Source organism: Canis aureus, chromosome 12 (genome assembly GCF_053574225.1).
Source record: "Canis aureus isolate CA01 chromosome 12, VMU_Caureus_v.1.0, whole genome shotgun sequence".
Taxonomy (NCBI): Eukaryota; Metazoa; Chordata; class Mammalia; order Carnivora; family Canidae; genus Canis; species Canis aureus.
In genome coordinates this window covers 40,943,765-40,962,400 of record NC_135622.1, presented here as the reverse complement: position 1 = coordinate 40,962,400, position 18,636 = coordinate 40,943,765, and the positions used below count along the sequence as shown (strand labels likewise).

Genomic DNA, 18,636 nt, shown 5'->3' with positions numbered 1-18,636 from the left:
CTTCCAGGTGAACCCATCCATGGTTTTTCATCACCCAGCTGAGTGAAAGCAGCCTTTCCTTCTGTGCCAGTGGCTCTCAACCCTGGATGCACATCAGAATCACCACGAAAGCTTTTTTAAATTACAACTTCTTGGGTTCCACCCCCAGAAACTTGGATTTCAGTGGGCTAGGACGAGGACCAAGCACTATTTTTTTTTAGAATCATGGGGAGCTTTTAACACACAGCCACAGTTTTAAACCACCTTTCTAAGGGAAGAGAAACACCCACAATATCATGTAAGGTCATTCACAGAGACTGGGGGTGAATGGATGGGCGTGTGTACAGCTAAAAAGAACTCTGGAAGTCACTCAAAACATTTACTGAATGCCTATGATTTGTCAGGCATTGTTAAGAGTTTGGTATAAACACCATAGCAGTGGTCCCAGCCCTCACTGCACTACTTTAGTGGAAAATTAAATAGCAAGTATGATGAGTGCAACACAGGAAAACGAGATGCCTTGAGAATATCTATTGGAAGGGCCAAGATAGACATCTGAGGAAGGGAGTGAGATAGGTGGAGAGAGTGCTTTCAGCAGATGGAAGGCTGGGAATAGTTTAGGCTGTCCTTTATCTAGTAAGGGCAGGGAAATAGTGACAGGAGGGCTGCTAATGCCTGGGTGAAGAGTTTGGATTTTATTCTACATGCAGGGTATAGAACAGTATCATTAACATTTTTACACAATCTGACCCTATGGAGATGAGATTGGAAGGGACCAGGTGGAAGGCCCAGAGATCAAGAAGGAGGCTTCAGGGAGGTGGAGGAGGATGCTTTGTGGAAGGGGTTTTCTGACATTTTCCAACGTAAGGCTGGATATTTTTTGCCTTCACTCAGTCCACATCTGTGCTCATAACCATGGTGAGTACAGATAATCAACTGATCTACACTGAGGATATTTTCCAGTATTGATGGTATATGAATCCATTTTAACATTAGCCTAAATAAAACCATTATATTTATGGACCTGCTGCCCTGAGAACAACTTGCAGCCCTCAACCATCTTCATCTTGGATTGTTTATCTATTTCCTTCCAACAACCTGAGGATGGAGTTTACTAGAACGCAGCCTTCTTGAAGATAGCCCCTAATAAACTGGTCTTTATTCACATATAATGTCATCTACATGGAAAAATCTTACTAAATACACACACACACACACACACAAACCCTAACACAAAAACCTACTAAAACTTAAGTGGAGTTCAGCATGGCTGCAGGATCTAAGATTGTTATACAAAACTCAACTATAGTTCCACATACTAGGAATGAATAATTAGAAATTGACATTTAAAATATCACTTATATTAGCATTAAAGAATGAAAAGTATAGGGATAAATCTGACAAAAGATGTGCAAAACCTGTTCACTGAAACTACAAAACCCTGCTGAGAAAAATTAAATTAGACCTACATAAACAGAGAGGTATACCATGTTCATGGATCTGAAGATTCAATGTTAAGTTGGCAGTTGTCTCCAAATCGACCTATAAATTTAACAGTCAAAATCCAGCAAGTTTTTTTGGCAGAAATTAACAATCTGGTGCTAAAAATGCTGTGGAAATACAAAGGATCTAGAATATCCAAAACAACTTAGAAAAAGAACAAAGTTAGAGGACCCAAATCTCAAATTCAAACCTTATTACAAATCTACAGTAATCAGAACAGTATGGTATTGGCATCAAGATAGGCAAATAGATCCATGAAACAGACGAAGGAGTCAAAAAATAGACACAAATATAGTCCATTGATTTTTGACAAAATTGCCAAGGCAACTCAGTGAAGAAAGGAGTCGTTTATACATATGGTGCTAAAACAGTTGTGTAGCCATATGCAAATACCCCTTGGGGACAGAAACAAAGTCTTCACTTCTGTTTCCCATTGTCTCCATGTAAGTTTCTAAATAGAATAATTAATCATTTAGAAAAAATTTTTTTCTATACTTGGCCAATTGCTTCAATACTGTCCTCACTTTATCCCAGTTCACCTCCTCTCTCCCTAAAGGAAGAGCAACTTCACTATGTTATTCAGGCTGACTTGCATTCAAGGCCTACTCAGCCCCTCCATATGTAACTTGGGGCCAATTTCTTAATGCCAATTTCTTAATGTCCAGCATCTGCAGCATTGTTTTCCTAGTACCTCTTTTTTTTTTTAAGACTTTATTTATTTATTCATGAGAGATACACAGAGAGAGAGAGAGAGGCAGAGAAATAGGCAGAGGGAGAAGCAGGTGCCATGCAGGGAGCCCGATGCAGGACTTGATCTTAGGACCCAGGACCACTACCTGAGCCAAAGGCAGATACTCAACTGCTGAGCCACCCAGGCATCCCTTCCTAGTATCTCTTGCACAGGGATGTGAAGACTGAGTACTCAGGAGGTGCTCCATAAGTCAAGATTTATTCCCTCTTCTCCTTAAAGATCTGGCAGTTAAGAAACCAACCCTTGATTTCCTGTCCCCTACTTTTAGCTCAGAATCACTTGTACACATAGAGTCAAGGGAAACTGCAAGGTGAAGACACCTCCCTACCTGCAGATATAACTCCTGCAGTCTGCCCCTCATCACCATGAGGGAGGGAAAGCAGGGAAAAGAAGAGAATGTTAATATCTTCTTTCCACCAAAGTATTGGAGAGAAAAGGGAGACACCTCCTACCAAGGTAGGCCTGATGCCTGGCTCATTATTAAAGAGATGATCCTTGGTCAGAAGCCTGTTTGAAGTGATGCTTGAATTTTGTGTAGACTAGGGAGAGATTCCAGGTGGGAGTGACAGCAAGTACAAAGGCCCTGTGGCAAAAATTGACTTGATTTTTCTGAGGGATGTATCAGAAAAACATGGCTGGAGTAGAGGGAAAGAGAAGTAGCTCAGGTCAGATACCACAGAGCAGAGTTTAGAATCACTATTGCCCATTGTGAGAAGCCCACTGGGGGAAGGAGGTTGACTTATCAGACATCCTACCCCCTGGAAATCCACTGGGTCAGCCCACCCAAAGCTGTCTAACCCCGTGGCAAATTGCAGTCAGTATCAATTGACCTGAGGCACTGCCACATCCTATAGGGGCAGCTGGACCATCAAGTGAGGGTTAAATTAAGTAGAGTTCTACTTGTATGTCTGTACTTCAGTTCCTAAAAAGTGTGGTTATGGCTTAAGAGAAAGGGCTGGGAGACTAGACTCCTGAATCTGTAGCTCAGCCCTGCCTCTTACTAGCTGTGTGACCTTGGGCAATTTACATTTCCTCTCTGTGCTTCACCTTCCTCTATGAAATGGATTCCTACTTTACAGGGTTGTGGTGAGACTTAAACACCTCTCTCCGAGTAACATGCTTAGAACCATACCAGGTACATAGTAGGTGCTCAAAACATTAACCATTGTGGTAGACAGAATAAAGATGTCCACGTCCTAATCTCAGGAACCTATGAATGTGCTGGTTCCATGGTAAAAGGGGCATTTAAGTAAGGTTGCAGGTGGAATGAAGGCTGCTAATCAGCTGACTGGCGTGGGAGGCCCTGGATTATCCAGGTGAGCCCAATCTAATCACAAGGGTTCTTACCACAAAACCGGGAAGCAGAAGAGTGAGTGCCAGAGTCAGAGAGAAATTCGAAGGTGAAATGTTGCTGGCTTTGAAGATGGAGGAAGGTCTACTAACCAAGAAATGCAAGGGGCCCTAGAAACTGGGGAAGACCTGGAAATCATTCTCCCTGAAGCCTTCAGAAGGGATACAGCCCTGCCAACATCTTGATTTTAGCCCAGAGTCACCTATTCTAGACTTCTGACTTCTAACGAGGTAAGATAATAAGTTTAAGTATGAAATTTGTGGTAATTTGTGACAGCCTCCATGGGAAACTAATACAGCTGTTATTGTAAATATGATGAGGATACAGACTCCTGCAGGATGGCAATGAACGGGAGAAGGTCCTAGCCAGGCTAAGGCCGCTGTCTGGCCCTGGAGCCCATAGAGTCCTAGGCTCAGAGTCTACTCTGGGTGTCACCAGGCAGAGGAATCTGTCAGATGGGAGGCGGGAGGCACCACTGCACCAGACTGAATAAATTTGAAGCTGTAAAGCCCTTATTTCTACAATTTTGAAAATCAGTGATTAATGTAGGAGTTATTTGTCAATATAGTCTATGAAGCAGAATTATTTACCAAAATACTCCCTTCTCTTCTGTCTGCATGGAAGGTTCCACTTTGAAATGCAATCCATTTGGAATACTTGCTTTGCCATTTCCAATTAGAAAAACATGAATTCTCTTTTGTCTGGTACTGGCTACGATTTACACAGCTCACAAGTGGGCTACAGGTTGCCTTCATTTCTTCAAATTCTCAACAGTTTTTGCAAAGTGTGGGTTTTTATAGAGCTGGGTTTGTTTTTTTTGTTTTGTTTTGTTTTTTTTCTGTAAAAACTCCATTTAGCAGTGATGGATATTACACAAGATGGTGGAGTTTGGGATCTCATTTCAGATCCCATCACAGAGGCAAATAATTATTTGCATTTTTGTTTCCTTCCAGTCATTGTCCTTCTTACTTACCAGAATATACTCAGTGAATATAATTTTCCCCATGAAGTGGGTGTTTTTAATATTATTTACAAATAAGGAAGCTGAGGTCAGAAGGCTTCGGAATATACCAACTATGGAACCAGAAAAAACAGAAAGAATGCCCACTATTCCCACTGTGGGAATCAACAGTGCTGGTAAGTAAGAGCTGGCTTTCCAAAGGGGTGGAGGGAAAGCCCTGAGTTGCAGCATTTGCCATCTCCCATGCTGTAAATGTTCTCCTGTGGCTGATTCATGGGCAAGCTACTCAGGCTGGTGGAGTCTCAGCTTCCTTTTCTGCAAAATGAACAGAACTCCAAACCAGGGCAGTGCCGAGTTCAGAGGACCTCCTGAAACCCCAGTGTCCTTCACCCAGAAAAGAGAACCAGCTCCAGAAAGAGGTATCTGGTACAGTATTATTTCAAACTGAATCATGAATCCTGATTGGGTTGTGAAATGGATTTACTTGTGGATTGCAACCAGAATCTTTAAACAGGGAAAACTAGAATAGAATAGGAAAAAAAAAAAAATCAGTGTGCAGCAGACATGGCAAGATTGTTATTCTCTGAAACCTTTCATTCTGATGTAGATATGGATGTGTATACTGGGTCATTTAAAAAAAAGAAAGAAAAGACCTTTTTCTTGCCACCAGTCACAGTCTAAGCAGTTTGAGAGCCACTGACTTGGAGAACCTGGCTTGCTAGAAAGCAGTGCTTTTATCTCCTAGAGCTGTGGGGTGTGAGAGAGGCTGCTAGAACTAGCTTTCCCTCTTCCCTGCACACGGAGTGGGGTGGAGGAGTAGGGATGAGCCCGGGAAGGTCTCAAGGCCCTTGACCGCCTCCAGGGCCAGGGGCAGGCTCCAGGAGCCCCAGTTGCCTGCTTGTGAGCACTGGCGGAAGGAGGGAACCTCACAAGAGGGAGGAGGAGGAAGCCGTACAGGAAACCGTCCCTGTGAGCTCAAGGCTGCTGGAACCCACCGCAGCAGCAGCAGCAGCAGCAGCTCAACTACCAACAATAGCACCATCAGATAAAAATAACTCGTGGGGTCTGCAGCCTTGCTGTGCAGGGCAGGGGCATGCTGTCTAGAGGGCGGAGATGTCACCGGCTACGGCTGGGGTCGTGCTGCTCGGCGTCCTGCTCTGCCTTGATTTTCTGATTGCTAATTAGAAGGCAGTTTTCCAGCTGGCGGTCACTTGGGCTGGTGCCAGGAACAGGGCTCCTTGCCCCAAGGGTCTCTGTCCCCTGCACTCTTGCATGGGGTGATATTAAAAAAAAAAAAAAAAAAATCACTCCTGCTAATCAATCCTGCTTGAGGTCTGCCTGGCTGTACCACCTCTCTCAGGTGGACTCTCACTTTACAAGAGAAGGGCTTACCTGGAGCTTGTCTTCTACAGGGGGATGTTCAGGGAATCCTAAGGGCAGAGGCTTTCCCAGCAGCCCTCAAAGCCTCTCCGTGGGCCAGGGGGTGGGCTGACCCAGGGCTGATCCCCAAAGGCCATGCTTCGGGCTGCAGACACAGGCTCCCCGGGTCCCCCCCAGGCCACACTGCCAGCCGGCTGCCCTCCCACACACGAGAATGGAGGGAGGAGGCCAGGGTCACGCCAAATGTTATTTTTACTATCACAAAGCCTATTGAGAACCCATAGCCAGCTCTGAAATACAGAGGCCAGGCTCTCCTGCTTGCTTTGGCCTCACGGCTTAGGAGGCTCCCCTGCCCATCCCAGAAGCACCCACGTCCCTCACGGACTAAGGCCTTCACAGGCACCAGCTCTACGGTTTGTTCCTGACTTTCCTTCACTTCCGTAGTACTTTTTAACCTGAAGTATATAGGTAGAATTCAGGGGTGTGGGTGAACTCGGATTCACCCTATATCTTAGGTGTGAAAATTAGCCCTATGTCTTCATTAACTACCAAGAGGAACTTCGCATTCCCTGCTAGAGGGTGCAAGGGCCTGTGCAGGGATCCCAGGGGGGCCCACTCAGCCATGGTTGCTGCAGGCCTCGCAGTCGACCACTTGTCCTCGTGGCTACTCAACATCCCACCTGCTGCTGGATTTCGGTAGGTCAAGCGTTAATGAAAGAGGGCGTCCATGACTGGATCACGAATGCTTTCCAAGAAAACCTTTTGATAGCACTCTCTGCATGATGCATGTTCTTTCGGACTCTCCACGTCTTATTTACATGCAGAAAGCCGCCTTCTGATATGAGCATTAAAACTTCAAGCTGGGGCAGCCCAGGTAGCTCAGCGGTTTAGCGCTGCCTGCAGCCCGGGGTGTGACCCTGGAGTCCCAGGATCGAGTCCCACATCGGGCTCCCTGCATGGAGCCTGCTTCTCCCTCTGCCTGTGTCTCTGCCTCTCTATCTCTATCTCCCATGAATAAATAAATAAAATCTTTTAAAAAATAAAACAAAACTTCAAGCTGAAGGATCTGTGGCACAAAAGGATCAGGAACCCCCAGAGACACTGATGCAGCCCCCACCCCCCAGCAGAGCTAGAAGAGTGTGCAAAGGCAAGGAAGCCTCACCCATACCCCCGAGGGCTCAGGGCCAAGAAAAGTACCAATAAGCAACTAAAAATTGCAAGCTAACCTGATGGGCGCTGCGAAGGTGGAGGCTGTTTAGCCCGAAGGCGGTTGGCGAAACCCGAGGACCTCGAAGGAGGTGGCCGCTACCTTCTCTCAGGCTCTCAGGGGATTCTCAGCTACTTCTGGCCTAAGAGGAGCGCACCCACCTACTTAACCTATCATGGGCTCCTCCTCGGGGGCTCTGGGTGCAGGTGGCTTCTCCCGAGGCCTGCTCCATTCCCCCAGCCAGCCCAGTGTCAGGCCTGGGAGCAGGCTGCTGCTGAGCTGTCCCCACTGCCTTGGCCCGGGATATTTCCCAGAATACTGAACTTTTGGTGGCAAAACTGGGAGTCCTGGGCAAACCGGTCACCCTACTTGGAAGCCAAACTCTACCCTTTTCTCCTAGGACTACGTCAACTGCCTGGAACTTGGGTCCGCTTCTCACAAGCACCTTCTCTGTTTGTCCACCTCGATCTGTGCCTGTCTGTCTGGGTCTCTGGCTCTGCTTGTCTCCCCCTCGACCCCATTTCTGCCTCAGCTCCCAAGCTCGCTGAGGTCCCCAGCTCCTGAGGGTCAAGTGACTTGAACTTTTCAGTCCCCTGGGGCCTGCTGCGAGCACCACTGGCTCTTTGTGTTTAATTGGGGTATAATTTACATAAAGAGCTCAATTCCCAGGTGAATAGCTCAGTGAAGGTTTATACACCCATAAAACCACCGCCCAAGTCTAGATCTTGAGTGCTATCACACCCCAGAAGGCTTCTGCGTGCCCCTTCACTGTCACTCCAATGGGTCCACTATTCTGACCCCTGCTACCTTCATGTCAAGGGAGTCGCGCACTCTGTACCCTTTAGGGGCACACCTGTCCTGAAGCTGCTGATGGTGTCAGTGCTGGGAGAGGCCCCCTTCAGCAGGACCCCAAAGCCAGGGTGAGGGGATGGGGGGGTAGGACTGAGCATGCAGGGGAAACACTAGGTCTTATGACCTGAGGGAATAAGTAGCCTCATTTTCCAGTAAGGACACCAGGAATTCGAGAGAGATGGTTCACTTAGTCCTTCATTAGGAACATAGACTTTAGAAAAGAGGCAGAATTGGGGTAAGAACCCAGAATCCCAGGGCAACTTCCTTCCTCTAAGCCACACGGCTGCCTTCAGAGGGGGAAAGCCAGGACCAACCCCCGCTGGCTAGATGGTTGTTCCCTGGGAAAGAGTGAGTGTGCATCCTCTGTCTCTGCTTCTCCCCCTGCCCAGATGCCCCTCACACCTGAACACCTCAGTCCTTGCTGCACATTAGAATCACCAGGGGAGCTTAAAAAACAAAAAAACAAAAAAACAAAACCAAAACACCTCTCAATGCCCAGGGCTCACACCCCACCCCACACCCCCACTAATGAAATCAGCGTGGCTGGGAATGAGACCCAGGTGCCAGTATTTTTAGAAAACCCTCAGGCAATTCTAATATTCTCAGCCAAGTTTGTGAGGAAGAAGCTCTTCTCAGACTTTTACCATGTGTATGAATTTTGAGGGGGCTCTTGTTAAAATGCAGATTCTGATTCAGGAGGCCTGGGGTGGCCTGAGATTCTGCATTTCTAACAAGCTGCTGAGTGAGGCCAATGTTACCAGTCCAGGGAAACGGCCTGGAGGAGCAAAATATAGAGGACCATTCTGCATCCCAATTTTTCTTCATAGAAATCTATTTCTCAGTGATTCATTTTCTAGTTTGTCTTTTAAACAAAAGCGCCCCCTCCTCCCCGCCAAAGTAAATATGTTTACCCACCTTTACCAGGGAAAGGGTGCAATGATTCCTCATGTGCCAAACATTGTCCTCAACAACTTTGAGGATAAAGAAGTGAAAAATATGAAACTATGGAGTAGAGACATATCAGAAATGGAATATCTAGTCTGCATCCAGTTGGGGCTTCGGAAGCACACAGGGAAAAAAATGAGAGGGGTACAATGTTCAAAGAAGTGGATGAGAATTTGTCATAAATGATTACGGCCTCCCATGGATTTGAGAAGGCCACTGAATTCCTCCCTCTCAAAAGAAGGAGATACACACCCAGACACAACAAATTAAAATATAGAACAACTGAGACAAAGAGGAAATCCTAAAAGCAGCCGGAAAGAAAAAGAGCATTAACTTCCAGGGATTTAATGCTAAAGTGACTCCTGAACTCCCTCCCCACACCCAAAACAAAGCCAACTCTGAGGAGTGATAGCCCACATTTTAATGAGAAAGTAGCTCTCAGTCCCATAAGATTTTTCTTTAAAGATTTTACTTATTCATGAGAGACACAGAGAGGCAGAGACACAGGCAGAGGGAGAAGCAGGCTCCCTGTAGGGAGCCTGATGTGGAACTCAATCCCAGGACCCCAGGATCATGTCCTGAGCCACCCAGGCGCCCCTCAAGTCCCATAGTATTAGTGGCAGTTTTAAATCCAAGGCACCAAGGCTCTTTTGGGTGAAGTATCTATCCCTCTCTCCCCACCCCTTTTTAAAATTGTGACTTCTAAGCTTTGAATCTAAATGAAATTGACCTTGGGGTGCAAACCTCACTCAGTCTCCAGTACAAACTGAACCAGAAAAAAGTCCATGTTAAAAATCTCACCTCCCGTCTCTTGCTCACATGCAGAGCTCTGATTCCTTGCCCTGCCCAGTCAGACCTTCACCAGAACTTTCTTCCCAAACACCCCTTCCATTTCTCAGCACTGTTACTGCCCTACCCCACCCCAGCCTGGCCCCATCATCACACCCGGGGACTATGGTAGGGCTTCTCACCAAAATGAGAATGGCTTTTTTTTTTTTTTTTAGTCATGAGGGAGAAGAGAGAGAGGCAGAGACACAGGCAGAGAGAGAAGCAGGCTCTATGCAGTGAGCCTGACATGGGACTCGATCCTGGGTCTCCAGGATCAGGCCCTGGGCTGAAGGCAGCGCTAAACCGCTGAGCCACCAGGGCTGCCCAATGAGAATGGCTTTAAACAGCCCACAAAAGAACCACCCAGTCTTGCTATGTGTTTCTGTCCTTCCCCAAATACCACCAGCTAGGCTTAGGCTCTGGGATCCTGCCACCTAAGAGAGTTTCCCCCCAGAAGTGAGGGCAATGCCATAGTGCAATGCCAATCTGAGGGTCTGTCCTCCTGTCCCCTTACCTGGAGGAAGGCAGATTTTTCCATCAGGCAGCAGTGACACCCAGCAGGCCCCTCCCCCTCCCAGCTCCTCTTGACCATTGTCATTTCCCGGCAGGAACTGGTTGACCAGTAAAGTGAGTTTGCTTTGGAAGCTTGTGTCTCTACAGCTGGTGAGGAGGAAACCAGGAGCCGCTACATGTGAAATCCATGGGAAGCTCTACTCCATTGCTACAGCTGGGCATACAGGGCCACCAGGAGGATTGAGCAGTGACCCTTCCTGAAGCATCGTATCTCTCCTACCAAATGTGTGCAGCCCAATACACCTGTAAAGATTGGGTATGCATAGCACCTGGCATTCCATATGCATTCAGGTTCAAGCAGCTCTTACTGTTGTGAGGATTCCATGAAATGATATACGTGGAAGGAAGGGGACAGTTGGCTCGGCTCTGGGCCCATAGACGGAGCTCACCAAATGTTATGTTTCTTACCCGTTCTGGATGACCATTTCTCTGATGCACAATGAACCATTTCCCTGCTCTTTCTTCATACCAGGTGGCAGAGGAGTGGAGGATGGGACGGGTGGTGGTTAGGCCTGAGCTCACAAGCTTCCAACCTCTCCATGGGACCACCCTTCCCAGACAACCCCCTATGACTATTTGTGCCTGCATCTTTGCTACAATTCCTGGGACGGAGAAGCCTCTGACCTTAGCCTTGGGTTGGTTATCTTAGCTGTTGGGGGCGGGAGAGAGAAAAATGGTGGCATGTGGAGTTGTTCACGATGACTCTAGCTTGCAGGCTGCCACGGATAATCACCGTTTATCAGCTCATTGGAAAAAATGACTACAGTTGCATTTCACACATCAACAAAAAGGAAAAATAAAAACCCCATTGGAATGTCTGAGTCACTCTTCAGAGCCTTGAAATTACCCATTCGTTATGACCCTTTTCCTTACTGGCTCCCGTGTGGGGAAGCATAGGGCCCTGCAAGCTGCCATCTGCCTGATGCTTGCCAGCCTGGCCTGAAGTCCCTGCAGATCGCCTACAACTCTATTTGGGGCTTAAAATAGACTGGGATCAGTAGGGCTTGGGGTGGGGGCGGGGCGTCATTCTTTTATGAGCTTGGTTCTCTGGGCTCAGTGGTGACTTGGGTGTGCCATTTACACGCACAGAAGCTGGGAGGAAGAGGAGGGATCACAGTCAACAAGTCGATGTGCTGTCGCTTGGTGCGAGCATCAGTGCACAGATGTAAAGCTTGCTTGCTTAAAAACCAATTGCTTCACTTAAGAAGGAGGATCGAGCAGTGACCCTTCCTGAAGCATCATATCTCTCCTGCCAAATGTGTGCAGCTCAATACACAATTCGAAGCATTCTGTACACGTACTGGGAACTGGGTATAGGTCAAATACTGGTCCCTAAATTCACAGGAACAATGGTTTTAAGAGCATTTGGCCGGGGGGTAGGGGTGGGGTGGGGTTAGTTATGCACTGCTTTGAGAATCCAATGGGACCTGTAAACTTTTCCCCTACAAATACCAGCATATTGCTTGCCATTTCCAGGGAATTCACAGGCTCCCCTAAGAGACATGGGTCCCTAGAAACATGCTTGTTATCCAGGGAAACCATGTGGCAAGTTTGTCAAGTGTCCTTCTGTCCTGGGACTCCCTCATCCCACCCCTGTTGTATGTTTTGTAAGATTCATCTTGGCAAATAGGGTTTGCTCATGGAAGGAGAAGGAGCTCCCACACTGAGGCCCGTGGGCCCCCATTCCAGGCCGTTGTGCCCCCAGAGCTCTCCTTTCATACCAAAACTTTCTTTCCAAACCAGGCAACCGGATCGGGCCGAGCTCAGCACAAAGTGCCCACTGTCAGGGCCTGGTGGGTAACCCGACCTCTCACAGGTCATTCCTCGTGCCACCAACATTAAGAACATCTAAGTTCTCTCAGCCAAGCCCATAGCCCTGGTCCCCCAAAGGAAATGCTATTAGAAGGCAGGGAATGGCAGGTTTCCAGGGTGAAAGTGCACGCTCCGTGATACTCAAGGCTTTGAGAATCTTGGCTACCATCCATGCAATCTGCGGCTACCGTGGGTGGTGAGCAACAGGTCTGGGCTGGAGAGGGCTGTGTTTACAAAGCACTTTCATGCCTGCCTGCCTGCCTGTCTGTGAACTTCGGAATGCTCATCTACCGCAGCCATTGCAGTAATTGTCAGCAATGGTAATAAAACGATGTCTTACTTCTGTAGGACATTTTGCCCCATGTAAAGTGCTTATGTATATATTCTCTTATTGTGGTAGAGTCATAAAATGGGCCATTTTAACCATTTTTAAGTGTCTCGCTCAATGGCACTAATACATTCACAGTATTGTGCAACCATCACTGCCATACATTTCCGGAACTTTCTCACCATCCCACGCAAAAGCTCTGAATGACCTTCCGTCTCTACAGACTTGCCTATTCCAGGTACCTCGTATAAGGGGAGTCCTTCAATATTTGTCCTTTTTGTGTCTGGTTTATTTCACTGAGCCGGATGTTTCCAGATTCATCCCTCTGGCCCGTGTCAGCATTTCCCTCCACTTTATGGCTGAATAATATTCCATGGTGCCGCGTTTTGTGTGTCCATCTGCCTCCAGATGTTGACCTGGTTTCCGCTGACGGTGCTGTGAATGTGAGCAAATAAGTATCAGTGTGAGCTGCTGCTTGCACTCCTTTGGGGTATTACCTGGGAGTGGAATTGTGGGCCACATGGTGATTTTATTGATTTTTCCTATTTATGTTGCAATAAACAACTCTTACTTGATTCTACCTATTTGAGACATGAGGCTACTGAAGCTCAGAGAAGGGGAGGAAATAAAATCACTCGAAAGAGGTTTTAACTTCAGGACTGTAAATACTCCCGTTGCCTGGGGCTGGGACTGGGGGAGGCAAGTGAGGCATCTGAGGTGCAGAATTCAGCAGGACTCGGTCTCAGGCACGCATAACCCCTCATCATGAGCAGCTTTGCCACTCAGCACTGTGCCTAGGGCCCAGGGCAGTTTTAGGGGCCATTAAAATGTTTTATTTTAAAATCAGAAGAAAAATGTGAGTAAAATCTAGTGTGGATCATAGTGGTCTTTTGGTAAACTCAGTTTGAAAATATAATTTTAATATATATATTTTAAGAACAAAGGCAAAAAAAGTGCCTAGGGCCCTGAAAGCCCTCACGGTTCCCATCCTGAGAGCTACTCTCCTATTCAGAGCACAGGATTTAAGGAGACTCTCATCTCTAGAATCCTGCAAGGACCAACCCTCCACTGTCACTGATCCCAGAGTGTATGCCTCCCGAAATTTTGTGCCCAAAGCACCTGGCTTCCCTCACCAGAAGCCTTGCCCTCCCCCTGGGTCTTGACCAAGCTGGCACTCTGGACAACAATGTCTCTGGCCAAGTTTTCCTCACTTGGTAGCACACCTGTGTTACTTAGGGTAGGATCGAAGCCAAGGGAAGCCAGGCTTAGTCATTTAAAGGCTAGATGTGTGCCCATTGGCCATCACCAGGAGGGATCGTGGTGAACCCTACACCATGACCACCTTCACTAACAGCATTTACAATACTCCCTCCATTTCATCGAGTTTGTCACATCTGTAGTTGTTTTACCTAGAAAGCTGCTGTTCGTGCTCAATCCCAAACCGTTAGCTCATTCTGCCAAATCATAAGCACTAGACAAGGAAAGCTTTCCTTCGTAAAGTTCTACTCTGGGTTCACAGTCTTGGTTTTTCATCCATTCAAGGGAGCCCATCACCCCCCGTTCATGAGACCATCATTTCACGTTCACTGGTGTGGGCAGAGGGCATTTGGGAAGACAGGATATATTTCGCTGATTAATGAGTACATTTGGCAAGTCTTCATGGAGCACCCATTCTATGCTTCAGCCCTGGGGACACAAAAGTGGACAAGACAGTAAAAACTCCCTGCCTCAGTGGCGCTCACATTGTAGGAGGAGGATAGAGACCGCAAAAAGTAAATGACAAACCTCTAATGAGCCCAGTGGTGATGTATAATGGAGGGAAATAAAGCTGGGGTAAGGAATGTGGGAAGGGGCTGGGAATGCATTGTAGATTAGGTGGTCCGGAGAGATCTCAGGGACCAGTTCCGTTTCAGCAAAGACCCCGGCCGCATGAAGGACCAAGCCATATGGATACCTGGGAAGTGTGGTCCAGGGAGCAAAAACTGCAAGTGTGAAGCCCTGAGGCTGGAGCATGCCTGGTTGAGGACAGTCACTGTCGCGGCCCCACGAGTTGTTTCCTTGGTTCAGCATCAAACTGGAGTCCCTGCTAAGGACCCCCAGCTCATAAGGACCCCCTTTTCTAAAAGTCACGGGGCTGGCCATATCAGATCCTTTGTTCCAGGGGGTTCTGTTAGTGGTCTGGTCTGTTCTCAGGGGGAGCTGTGGCATGGCCTCAAGAGCCACGGGGTGGGCCCACTGGCACCCTCCTATACACACAAACACAGAGGCAGAGAAAACAGTTGGTGAAGAGATGGTAAAGCAGATGTGTAGGTGGGAGGAAAGGGGTAAGGCTCTGAGACAGGGGTCCCCACAGGCAGAGTGAAAGACCAGACAGAGGGACATAAGGGTAGAAAACGGGAGGCTAGGGACTGAGAGAGAGGAATAGAGACTGCCTTTCGGGGTTCTAACAGCTGTGGGGTTCTGATTCCCATACATCCTGGAGAGCACGCCCCTCCGGTTTCTACCCTTGGAATCCACCTGTTTCTCTGTAATTACTACCATCTCTTCCTCATTTCTCCTAAGTGAACCCCAGAGCCCAAACTCTGGAACCCTTCATGCTACTCTTTCACCCTGCCTTTGGCCATCAGCATCCCTACAGGGGTGGGACCTTCTGTGTGGGCTCCCCAAGGACTTTAGGCAGCACGGTGAGGCAGAGGGCTCTGGGCCTGGACTCGGCAGCCCAGCTTTGCCCTCCAGATCGGCCACGTCCTAGCTGCATCACCTTGAACAAATCATCCAAAGGCCCCAAGGCTCGTTCTCTCTCCACTCTTCGTGCGGAGACTACCCTCCCTGCACTGCCTGCCACTCCACACTGTTGTGAAATGACAGTGGAGGCCACGTGCAAGTGTCCTGCTGGTTGGAAATGCCATGGAAGCACGTGTAGTTATGACCCTGCCTCAGGAGGCAAGGCTCCCTTAGCTGCGGGCTGTGACTTAGTGGCTTTCCTGGCCCGGTGCCTTGTCAGTCAGCTTGGTGGCTGAGCCTCCACCTCGGTCAGCCCAGCCGGGGTTCCACCCAGCAGCTCTCCTTCCTGTCTCCTCCTTCTCTTACCCTGTACGTTGTTCTCTTGAGTTGGCTACTCTGAATCAGCCCACCCTCCGCTGGCTTCTCAAAAATCTGCATTTTTCCTAAAACTCCCTTGCTCTATGAAAGTCCCCACCCTCCCTGAACGACTTGGCTCACCTACAGCCCCACCTACCCACTTGGAGGCTACCTCACCCCTGTGCACGTTCATGTCACCAAGATGTAAACAGCTAGCATCTCATGCTGGGAAGATTCCCCACTGTCCTGCCTCCCAATGTTTAAAGAACTCCTTGACTCCTCATCAGGGGCAACCCCTTGGGCCACAATCAGTTGGGCTGGCTGAGAACCACATAATATCACTCAGCTGCTCCCTGGAATCCATCTTTTCCTTCCCATAACCACTCTCCGCCTTCCGTTGAAGTCCCCATCCTCTCAGATGATTGCCACTGGCTCCTGGCTCTTCTTCCTGAACCTCTTCTATCATCCCCCCATCCTCAGAGAAGACCTTTGAAAAACTGGTCTAAACCCTTTCTGCCTCAGAACTGCCCATGACTCCAAATAGTCTGTGGGATGAAACTCTAGTTTCTTAGTCTGGCACCCACAGCCCTAAGTGACTTGACCAAAGCCCTTCCCCCAGCCTCATCCCCTGTTTGGCATGCTCCGCGCAATGTGGCAGGCGGCCTCTGAGATGGCCCCAGTCAGCCCAGTTCCTGACTTGTGTGTAATCCCCTCCTCTTGAGAGTTGCCAGCTGGGATGATTGGCTTCTACCATCAAAGTAAGGCAGAAACAATGGGGTATCAGTTCTGAGATTAAGTCACAAGAGACAATGGCTTCTATCCTGCACATCTTCCCTCTCTCTCGCCCTGAGGGAGGCCAGCTGCCATGTAGTGAGCTGCTCTCCAGAGAAACCCACAGGTTAAGAACAAAGGGAGGCTGCAGGCCCAGTGCCAGGGAGAAGCTAAGGTCCTCAGCTCAAGAGCCTGTGAAAAACGAGAATCCCCCCAGTCACTACACAAAAGAGCTTGAAAGTGGATCTTTCCCTAGTGGAGCTTTCAGAAGAGACCCCAGCCCCAGGCTGCACGCGGGCTGCAGCCGTGTGAGATGCTTCAAAGCAGAGTCGCCCAGCTGAGCTGTACTCAAATTCCTAACCCAAAACTGAGGTAGTAAAGGTTGGTTGTTCTAAAATTTGAGATAACTTGTTAAACAGTAATAAAGAATAGAATACCCTCTCACTAGGTCTCAGAAAAGCACTCTAGAACTTAATACTACCATAAATTCTTGACCAGCATTTTCCACAGAACTATCCTACAACCCCACATTCTGTTTCTCTGGCCACGTCAACCTTCATGTCTCCCCAATAAATACTGCTGATCATCCCAACTCTCTTCAGCATTCTAGGCCTCTTACCACCTACCCTTGAAGACTCCTTCCCAATAAACACACCCCTTGCTCCCAGTAGACAGCCTTGTAGAGACTTCAAGAGTTATCGGATGGGATATCTCTGCTGTTTCCACCCTAAAGGGACAAAGCTATTTACTTCAGCACTCAACCATTCATTTCTCAATCTTCTTACGATACAGGGTGACTCCCTATCACTGACCCCAATCACTCTCCTATATTTGCAATTCTCCCATCTTTCTCCTGTATCTGCAACCCCTCCTTCTCCTCCCCAATAACATTTCAGGTCACTCCGTTCTATCCCATCTTAACAAATATCCCTTTGATCCCACAAACCCCTCCAGCAACCACCATCCTCTCCCTCTTCCTTATACAACTAAACTCTTATGGTGACCTCTCAGTTTCCTTCCTTCCCATTCTCTCCAGTCTGGTTTTTGCCCTAATTGCTCCACCAAAACGTCTCTTTCCAAAGTCACTCGTGACCCTGAGGTTGATAAATCCAATCAACATTTTCCAGATCTCATTGTCTTTGGTCTTCAGGAACATTGGACTTCTCTGGACTTCAAGACTCTCTCCAGCCTCTTATTGATAGATTCTGTTGCCACTCCTCAACCTCCAGCTGAGGACTACCTCAGCCTGGGTCACAGGCCCTCTTGTCTCCTCCCATCATACACATTTTCCTTTTGCTAGGCAATCCCAACCACATCTCAAATACTACCTCTACGTCCCTAACACTCAAATTTGCAGTCCTGCCCAGACTTCTCTGAGCTCCAGGTCTATGTATCCAACTGCCTGCCGTCCACTCAGGTAGCTTCCATCCAACACATCCAAACTCGAATTTGTTATGACCCCACAGTTGGCTCTTCTCCAACTTGTTTTAGTTCTCAGAGAATTGCCCAAACCAATAATCTGGTAGGTTGTACTTCTTGGTTACTGCTCTCTATTCAGCCTCCTAAAAGCACCCATCGTTTGCTTTCCATCACCGCTGGGCCAAGCCACCATCTTCAGTCACCTGCAGTGGAGTGAGAGCTTCCTTTCCTCCTCTTCTTCAAAGGGATATCCTCATACTGCAGGCTTCTCACCCTAGATATGCCTGCAGGACTTTAACGATCCACTAATGCCAGAAGCCTGGATGGCTCAGTCAGTCAAGCATCTGCTTTCCGCACTTCTGCCTTCTGCTCTGGTCCTGGGATTGAGTCCTGCATGGGGCTCCATCCTCAGTGAGGAGTCTGCTCCTCCCTCTCCCTCTGCCCCTCCCCCAACTCGTGCATGCTCTCACTCATGCTCTCTCTTGCAAAAATAAATAAATGAAAAATCTTTTAAAAAAAATAAAAATTCACTAATGCTAAAAACTCATCCCAGACTAGTTAAATACAAATCTTTGGTAGTAGGCCCCACACCATCCTTATTAAAAATGTCCCAGGTAACTCTAATCTACAGTTATGATTGAGACTCACTGGTTTAACTGGTTTAACCACATCCATTACTGGTCCACTCCATTTTCCATGGGGTGGTCAGGGACAGAAAAACCTCATTATGCCACCCTGCCTCCCCCTTGTTTTTAGGGTGAAGAACGAAGCCTTCTGGTCCTGTGTTCTCTCACTCTGCCTGCATCCCATAGGCCAGGATGCTTTACTGTCCAGTGTCCTATTCGGCACTACTCTCAGATATTCTGGAGACGATGCTTTTTCTACACCAGAACTG

At 48.0% G+C, this 18,636-nt stretch overlaps 1 long non-coding RNA gene across 1 annotated transcript; it reads left to right on the top strand.

The window, feature by feature from the left end:
• Window positions 1-4,766: 4,766 nt before the first annotated feature.
• LOC144324686 (uncharacterized) lies at window positions 4,767-11,148 on the top strand. Its single transcript, XR_013390117.1, has 2 exons — window positions 4,767-4,964; window positions 10,366-11,148. It is a non-coding gene; the product is annotated as an uncharacterized LOC144324686 (long non-coding RNA).
• The last annotated feature ends 7,488 nt before the right edge of the window (window positions 11,149-18,636 follow it).